The following is a 9,486-nucleotide window of genomic DNA, read 5'->3' on the forward strand; positions in this document are numbered from 1 at the left end:
ACTGTCCGTGTGCCTTGACTGAGGCGAGCACAGCCTGGGAAGCGATGCGGCCGCTGAAAACAGACCAACAAGGCTCCCAGCGGCCGCAGAGACCACCAGGCGGACCACGCGCGTGCTCGGGCACCAGCAAAGCATATGCACCAGTGTTTTTCTCCTGGCAAGATACTGGTACCTCAAAAACACTGATAAACACATCACAGGAAATCTTAACTTTGTTGGCCTTTTCTCCCTTCTCATCTTACTCAGTAGGACTGTGCTTTTTGCAATTGAATTACCTGGGGGGCAGGACCCGGGTCTTTTCAGGATCTGTGCCTCTAAAGGTCTTATCAGACCTTGTTTCAGCTGCTTACTAGTTACATGAGCATGCCCAGGTGTCTTTACCTCAGTGTCTCCTGTGAAATGGTGGCAGTAATACCCATAAGGCGGGGCTGTCGGCAATGTTAAAATTAGATATCGGTGAAGGCTCTGGCACATAGGAGATGCTCAGTAAGGAGTGGGCTTGTTTATTTATTTATTTAAGATTCAGAGGCAGCATGAGCAGTCATCTTGTTCTAAGTTCCTGGTATAGTACAACTTGTGTTTATGGTAGCACTAAGGTCCTGTTATGTTTTGGACGTGAAACGGATCATCTCTGGCAAGGCCGTTTCCTTAAGTACAGCAGAACTCAGGGTGGTGCAGAGGGAAGCAGAAGCGAGATTTGAGAAGTTGAAGACTGGGGCCCAAGTGTCAGATGTGAAAAGTACAGGCGAGCGATGAATCTGCCCACACTTACTTTTACTCCACCTCCAGGGACTACAGTTTCCTTTGTGTCAAATTAAAAGTAGAACCTGTATGTGAAAAGTGTCTGCATCAAGATGCAAACTGTGCGCCTGGTAAAGTCAGGGCCAAAAATATGGAACGCTTCACGAATTTGCGTGTCATCCTTGCGCAGGGGCCATGCTAATCTTCTCTGTATCGTTCCAATTTTAGTATATGTGCTGCCGAAGCGAGCACGCTAGCAACAGTTCCTCCGAGGGTATATAAAGCTAAGAATACAAAAAATTTAACGGTTATGATGATTATACTGTAACGCTTCTTTTAATTCCAAAGTATAGGAGAAGTTATGAGCTTTTGAGTCATAGTACTCTCATGTCTTTGCGATTATGGCTAAGTTAAATTTAATAGTCTCCGTGACCTTCTTACATCCTGTATGCAAATGAAGGGACCATGGGAAATTGGCCCCCGGCCCGCGCGACCTCTGCGCGCCTAGCGGACGCCGCCGGCAGCCCCGCTCGGTCACGTGGTGCGCGCTGCTCGCGCGCCTCTTCCGCGCAGGCAGGGCTGAGCGCGCGAGGGTCGGCCCCAGGGTCCTCCCGGCGCGCGGCGGAGGGAACGCGGCAGCGCTGGTGCCCCGGCAACTGCGCGTGATGGCGTGTGCGCGGCGAGAATGCCTTTTTTGGGACGAGGGGCCGTGGTGCCAATGAGGCCCCCGCAGGAGCGCAGTCCGCGACCCGAAACGCTCGCGAACCGAAGGTGGGGCTGAGATCCGTGACCCTCCGCGAGGACCGGAGCCGCTGGCCGTGGACCGGAAGGGGCTGGGCGGGGGCGGCCGCGGCTTGCCACCGCTTCCCCTGGGATTACCGGGACCTGCTCGTCGCGCTTGAAGCTGAGGGGAAGAGGGAGGGTGTCCTCTTTGGGGCGCAGGCTTTGCATAGAGTGACTTGATGGGGGGGTGGGTGGAGGCGGTCTGGGAAAGGTCACCATCCTTTGATCGAATCCTGGGGCAGGCGCTTAACCTGGTCAGTGCCCTCCCCCGCCCGTTTAGCAGGTTAGAAAACTGAGCCTCTAGTTGGTTTAACTCTCAAGGCCAAGATTGTCCTGCCAGTGGTGAAGGAAGTTGGGACTTGGATGCAAGTCTGGTTTCAAAGACTGATCTTTTGCTCTTCACAGTGGAACTTGAGAGGGAAAAGACTTGGGACCAGGAGCGTAGTCTGCCGTTTTCCTCTTAAACAGGACTCCCAAGGCCTTATCAGCTCAGACTTTCTTTCCTGCCTTCATTCCTTCACCAACTGTCGAGCACCTATGACAGGCACCAGTGACGTGAGGGCCGGGGCAGCCGGGGTCATGGAGCTTCCCTTCCAGCAAAGGGAGAGCATTCTCAGTGCTGAGACCGACTAGAAAGAACGTGGTAGAGAGTGTGGCTGGAGACTGAAGCCCACTTAAGTGGGTAGACAGGACGGTGAGGACTGTTGAGTTGTCACTTGATGATAGGGAGGCAGCCCTGAGAGGACAGGACAGAGAGTTCCAGGCAGAGGAAGACCTTGGAGTCACCGGAGTCAGTTCCATCCACCTGGGCCAGTCCTTCAGGGGAGGGGCCGCTGTGGAGATGGTGCTCCCTCAGCTCCAGCCAGGGGGCACCTGGCCTGGCCTTTGGGGACTTTGGAGCCCTCCCCCAGCCTGTCTTCAGTGAAATGGAAATCAGGTGCAGGCAGCCCAACTTCTCATCTGACCTCTCTCTAAATAAGCAGTAAGCAAACACAAACCTCAGAATGCTAATATGGCCTTTATTGAGCGAAAAGAGCTAATTTGGGCAATGATGTTTCCCTCAGTTTCACAAAAGGGAATTGCAAATAACCAAAAAGCATATTAGCATTGATGGGAGATGATGCTAATCTTCAATTAGCATCCACGTTTTTCTTCATTTGTTTAGAAGGAGAGCCTTTTCGACACAGTCGGTGCGCACACGTGTCACGGTGACAGGTACATCTCGTGGGTTCATAACTGCCTTATTGCGGAAACCAGCAGGAGATGGACCAGGTTGTTCGCTGTTCCTGGCTCCATGAGCTTGTGCTCTTCTGAGCCAGAGGTGGGTTTTCGTTTGTTCTGTTTGTTTTTTCTTATTGAACAGTTGTGGTACAGAGGTGAGAGATATGAATTTTAGTTCCCATTCCTCCCTGCACCTGTCTTTGTGACCTGCACCAACTCCCTGGACCTCTCTGGTCCTGTTTTATCTTCTACCAAGTGAGGAAAGTGCTTTATTCACATTTCTGTCAGCTTTGACCTGGTGTGATTTTTGTAACTGGGTAAATGAAGAACTTTTTCAAGACTATAGATAGCAAGATGTTAAGATTCAACACTCTTTGTTTTCTGTTTTAGAAGAGTACAGCATGGTGGTCATCCTTGGGGCATGGAAGATCCCAGGAACAGTCTACAAGGGGCTGTTGTGGACCTAGGGCTTGGAACCTGCTGAACCATACACCCCTGCCCCTGAGCCCTGAAGGCCCATCTAGGAGGAAGAGGGAGGATGGGGAGATGAGATGCTCCCTTTTCTTTTTTTTTAGCTGCTGTGGGGACTGTCTTAGCTACAATGGAATTTTTTTCTTAGGCTTTTTTTTTTTCCTCCTTTACTGAGCTACTATGGGCACTGTTTTCAGTCCTTTGGGTTTGAGTTACCAAAGGCCCTGGTGAAAATTGCAATTATGTTGCTGGGAAAGGACACCACATAGACTGACTAACTCCTGTTCACTTAGCTTAGTATGAGTCCCTGCCTTTTAAGATCAACACAGGACCTTCTGATGTATTATTTCATTTTAATGTCTCTGAGTGATAAGCACAAGGGAGTTTATTATTCCTGCTTTGCTGATGGGGAAAACCTAGGCCTGGACAAGTAAAGTGACACAGCTAGTCAGTGACACTGGAATTTGCTCTTGGATCTCTCTGACTCCAAGCGCTAACTGCACCCAGAAGGAATATATGAATACAGTTTGAAGGGTTCTAGGAAGTTCTCTCTCAAATCTCTTGCTGCCTTAAATTCTGCCATTGACACATCATTACTTTGAGCTGTTGCTGTCTTAAGGCTTCACTGTGATTTTTGTACGCTCTGAAAGAGGGTTCAAAAAGAATTGCCCAGTCCAAGTACAAAGTCAGCCAGTTCTCTGTGGCTCTGTGAGTTTCTCTGTGTGGGGTTACAGGGTGGGAGAAGTGAGACAGCCCTTCCAAATCCTTGCTGCACCGGAGTCCAGACATTGCTCACCCCGTAGGTTACTCTGACAGCAGCTGTGGAGCAGGGGAATAACTCCAATGGCTTTGAGCCGAGAAGGGTTGTCGTGATGTCCCAGGAATGAGCCTCAGTTTCCTCATCTCTAAAATGGAAGTAATGATTTCCCTGCTTGCTCTACAGGGTAGTGAGGCCCAATGAGAAATCCCACTGTAAAGTGCTGTACGGCACAAGGTAGGAATATTGTCTGGTCAGACACCCATTTGAGCCCCAGGCAGCTAAGTGCCTCCCTTACCTGGTGAGCGAGGCGTTTGTGCATCAGGAACAGACCTACAAAATAGGAGCGCCAGGATGAACCATCACATTGTATTAATATTTTCACACCACTTAACTCTCATTAAAATGTACTTTGCTGAATTTAATATGTGATTTCAAATGACACAACATATTAAGTGCTTAATATACTAGAAATTATGAAACTTACAGTTGATGCCATATGAAATAATTAGACTGAATTAAACTTTAGCAGCCAAGTGAAGGAAAGACTTCAGCTTATCACATCTTAAAGTAGCTTAATCCACCATTGTAATCCCCAAAATAAATGTCCAGGAATTAGGATCTGTAAGTAAAAATGGAAACTTAATCTGTACTTACACCCAGCTCTTCTAGGCTTTGGTAATGTGGAGTGTTGTTGCCTTTGGGAGGTGAGAGGCCCTGGCACCCACCCCCAGAGCAGGCTGCCAGGGTTACGGCTTCAGCAGCCTCTTGCCGGGGGCCTGGCTGGAAGATGATTCATGTGGCTGGAGTAAGGAGTAAGGCCTTCTGCTGAAGCGACAGGTTGGTCTTGGACCCCACTTAGCTTGTTGACAGGTTAAAAATAAAAACAAACACCCTTTAACATTTATTGAGTGCTTCCTTTTTGCCAGCATTTTACACGTGTTTTCTCATGGAATCCTCACAATACACCCATGTGATAAGCCACCATTTTCAGATGAGGAAACTGAGGCTCAGAAAGAGTAAGTGAATCATATAAGGCTTTACAGTCAGAATCCGCAGTGTTTGCTCCTACATCCCACACAGCCTCCTCCTTGTTGTGTGGGTGTGGGCGGGTGTGGGCGTGTACACCACTCCCATTTTAATAATGGTTCCATGACGAAACACTTTAACCTGCTATCTGACAGTGACCCATATGTTTATCACATTCCAATCATGGACAATAGGGATCAAGACTTGAGAGCCTCACTTTGAACAGGATGCAGGCTGGCTGACTCGCACAGGAAGTTCTCTGTGAATACTAGCTGCTAATTCCATTCAAAAAGAATGAATTCATTATATCCAGAGTATCCTGATATTTACCTACATGTAGCTGTCATAAGACAACTTCTTAGAGAGTAAGGAATACTTCCTGTCATAAGGGGGTATCTAATTTTATAGCTATTTAAGACACAGTATCTCAGTTACTCATATCAGCATGAAAATACTTACCCAATGTGCTATTTGAAAAATAGAAATTTGAGTTTGGGTATTTAAATATGTTAGAATTTACTGATCAGCAAAAATGATTTTAATGGAAACAGGGAGACAACTCCAGCAAACGGATGTTTATAATTAACTGAAAACACGTGTTTTCTGTAAGTATCAGGATTAGGTTGTGCCTCGTATAATAGAAAACCAAATAACAGTGGCTTTAAGATGACAGAAGTTGATTTCTCTCATGCATGAAACAAGTTGTCTTTCAAAGTCTGGTCTGGTGGCTCCACTTTGTCACAGAGCCAGGCAAGATCTTTTATCTTTTTAGTCAACAACTCATGGTCCAAGGTGGCTGCAGGAGCTCCAAGTTCCAGCTGTCAGGAAGGTGGCAGAGGTAAAGGGTGCATGTTTCTTCCCTGGAGAAAATCTGTAAATAGGAAAGAGGAAGAGAATGGCAATGAATGGGCAAATAGCAGTCATTGGCATATGACCTGCAGGTAGCAGTCAGTAATTGTTACTTTCAGCCCGTGCTTTTCCTCTCTGCAGAGCATCAGGAAGGGGAAGGAAGTTAATAGTCACTAACCACATACAGGGTTCCAGAGAACACGCTGGACGTTGCACATGATCTTCAATTATGTGCTGTGGGGGTGACATAGTAGCAGGTCAGGCAGGAGGAGATGCTGTGACTTGGGGTGAGACTCTATCCACGTGGAGGAAGGAAGTTGAAGAGGGAGAGTTGGAATGTTTGCATAAGAAGCCCAGGGGCTTCTGGGAAGAGAGAGATTAAACCTCTAACACTTGTCCTCTGGGATGAAAGTTGTTTAAAAAATTTCAGGGTGAATCAGATTGTACTGACCAAGGTCAAATGGCAGGAAAGTTAATACTATGCCCTTAAAATAAATGATAATAAAATAAAATTGCCATGAGTGCAGAAAGTGAAGAGATTCGAAGATTAAAAAGATAATAGGAAAACTGGCAAAAGACTTGAACAGGCACTTCACAGAATGGCAGCTACAGGTGGTCAGTGTGAAAATATGCTCAACCCCATCAGTCATCAAGAAAATACAAAATAAACTACCTCACAATTAACCTTGGCAGGTCTGATAATACCAAGTGCTGGTGAGGAGTAGAGCAATGGAGATGTGAGACTGTACATCTTCTTAACTGGGTTAAGAAGAAGTTGGTTAGAAGATGTATTGACATGAAAAGATATTCACAGTTTAAAGTGAAAAAAGGTTTTATCTTATTTCTGGAAAATATATATAAAATAGTGTTTTTTTGATAATAGAAAAATATCTGAAATATAAGTGGCTTTTTATGGATGGCACGATATTATGTCATTTTAATTTCTTTGCTGTGTTTGTGAAGATGTACAAGTTTTTCTACAATGAATTTTTTATTATTAAAAATTATTTAAATTAAAAAACAAAACACCTGTTAAAAAGAGGAAGAAATTGGTGCAGCCACTTCAGAAAACTATCTACATACCTTCTAAAATTGAAGATAAACTTACCCTATGAGTCAGCTGATCCATTTCTAGTTGAAAACCCTATAGAAACTCATGCATACTTGCACCAAGTTACAGGTAAAAGAATATTCAAAGCATCATTATTTGTAATGCCCCCCAAACTGGAAACAACTCAAGTACCCATCAACAGCAGAATGGATAAGTACATTGTGGTGTAGTCATGCAATAAATGACCACGCAGTAATGAAAATGAGTGACACACAGTTACATCTAGTGTTAGGCTCAATCGTATCTCCCCTACCCCACCAAATTCATATGTTGAAGCCCTAACCCCCATACTTCAGAGCGTGACCATATTTAATTACATAGGTAATGAAGTTAAAATGAGGTCATATGGGTAGGCCCTGATCCAGTACAGCTGATGTCCTCATAGGAAGAGGAAATTTGGACATAGACACAGAGGGAAGATGATGTGAAGACACAGGGAGAAGATAGCCATTTATTGACAAGCCAAGGAGACCTGAAACAGAGCCTTCCCTCATAGCCTTCAGAAGGAACCAACCCTGCCGACACCTTGATCTTGGACTTCTAGCCTCTAGAAGCGTGAGAAAATAAAGTTCTTTTGTTTAAGTCAGCCAGTCTGTGGTTCTTTGTCATGGCAGCCCTAGCAAACAGATATACTCGACAACATGGAAGGATCTTATAAACATGATATTGAGTGAAAGCAGTAAGACAAAAAGAATGTATACAAAATTATACCGTTTCTATAAAGTTCAAAATTATTAGGCAAAACTAAACTATTGTTTAGGGACACAAATATAGATTTTTAAAAAATGAGAAGGAAAGCAAGGAAGGGGTTACTATGAGTCATGAGAAAATGGAAAGGAACGCATGAAGGCTTCTGAGATGGCGGCTAAATGTTCTATTCACTTGGGCGCTGATTACTCAGGTGTTCTTCCTATAATTATTCATTGAATTGAACCTTTGTGTGTTTATTTATAATAAACTTCCCAATGTTGATAATAAAAGGAGAAGGAGGTAAGGGAGATGGGAGAGGAAGAGGGAGAGAAGGGGAAGGGGAAGAAATAAAGTACAAGAACCCATGGGCTGTCTTCTTACCAAGCAGGTTGGTCTAAGGGTCTGTAACCACAACTGTCTGTGAATGGAGAGTCTGAGGGTCAGGTGCTGCCTTTTAGTACATCACCTGAGCCAAGAATCTCATACCCTCCCCTAGAGGAGTCTTAGGAGCTTTGTAACCTAGGGAAAGCCACTACAAAAGTCAGGTTGCTGCTCAGATGTCACCTCCTCCAGGAGGCCTTCCCTGACCACTTCTTGACAATGGCACCTCCTTTTGTTCTTTTCCCCTTTATTTTTCTTCATAGTACTTAATACTGGTGATAGGTATTTATCATTGAAATTATGTCAAATATTTGTTCACGAAGAGCAGGATTTTTGTTTTGTTTACCACTGTATCCCCAGTGCCTAAAACAGTGTTGGGCACAGAGTAGGTGCTCAGTAACTGTTTGCAGAGTTACAAAGATTAGATAAGATAATGCTCTGTAGTCCCTGGACCCGAGGAGGCACTTAAATACTGGTCTCCCTCCCCCCACTTTTAGCTGAGACTCCCACCATGTTTCCTGGAGCTGGACTCCACCAGCCCTCTATCTTGTTTCTGCCTCCTCTCCAACCTGGGACTGAGAAAATGCCCACAATTCAAACTACCTCCGCCAACTGTTAGCAACAAATTACCTTGGGTAACGTCAGAAACCTTGAAGTCCTCAGGGCGGGGGGCTCCTGCATGATGACACCTCATCCTGGGCCACTGCTTTCCCCTGACCCCAGTGTGACCCGTTTCGTCTGCCCCCTCCACACCCCCGTTCTGAGGGTCACAGCCTCCCTGCCCCAGGGGATGGGCCTTCCCCTCCAAGTGGCCTGGCTGCCCCAGGATGACCAGGATCTGAATGCTGACCTCACTTTGGGTGTGTGGGTACTTTCCTCCGTTTATAGCTACTGTTGTGGGCTCAGAGGCAGGCCCTGCAGACTCGCCATAAAGCCTTCTCTCACTCCTCCATCAGCAGTGATTGCCGCCTCCTCCCTGTCCCTGCCACGCGGCACCTGTGTTTAGCACGTCCTTCCTCCTGCCTTGTGTGAGAGTTAGCTGTGTACGTGCCTGCCTCCCTGCCCCCTCCCCAGGGGCCAGGCTTTGTTCACTATTGTGCACTGAGCGTGAGGCACAGCACCTGATGTTTAATAGACAGGTTTTAAAAAACATCTCTTATTAATAATGTGATGTTTAATAGACAGGTTTTAAAAAGTGTCTCCTAAGATAATAAGGTCTTAGACTTAAGATGGCATTAAACAACCTTCCTAGATAGACCATTTCCCAACTTCCCAATTTAAAAGCTAGTTAAGACATAGGAAAAGACAAAAACTTAGAACCTTTCAGAAAAAGTGGCAAATGATTGGCAGGAACCCAGGAGGAGTTTTCCCTAATGATGTGCCAGTGGGGCTGGGCAAGATGGCACAGTTGGTGGCCTGGGCACACTTTGCCCTCTAAACTGGCCTGGAACCT

The 9,486-nt window shown here is 45.9% G+C and overlaps 1 long non-coding RNA gene and 1 other non-coding gene across 2 annotated transcripts; one reads left to right on the forward strand and one right to left on the reverse strand.

Annotated features, from left to right (window-relative positions):
- Nucleotides 1-886: 886 nt before the first annotated feature.
- LOC130847675 (U6 spliceosomal RNA) lies at nucleotides 887-993 on the reverse strand. Its single transcript, XR_009052420.1, has one exon. It is a non-coding gene; the product is annotated as a U6 spliceosomal RNA (small nuclear RNA).
- A 293-nt stretch (nucleotides 994-1,286) lies between these two features.
- Nucleotides 1,287-6,766, forward strand: LOC130843899 (uncharacterized). Its single transcript, XR_009051090.1, has 3 exons — nucleotides 1,287-1,512; nucleotides 2,690-2,845; nucleotides 3,136-6,766. It is a non-coding gene; the product is annotated as an uncharacterized LOC130843899 (long non-coding RNA).
- Nucleotides 6,767-9,486: the final 2,720 nt, after the last annotated feature.

This window comes from Hippopotamus amphibius, chromosome 2, assembly GCF_030028045.1.
Source record: "Hippopotamus amphibius kiboko isolate mHipAmp2 chromosome 2, mHipAmp2.hap2, whole genome shotgun sequence".
In the NCBI taxonomy this organism is placed as follows: domain Eukaryota; kingdom Metazoa; phylum Chordata; class Mammalia; order Artiodactyla; family Hippopotamidae; genus Hippopotamus; species Hippopotamus amphibius.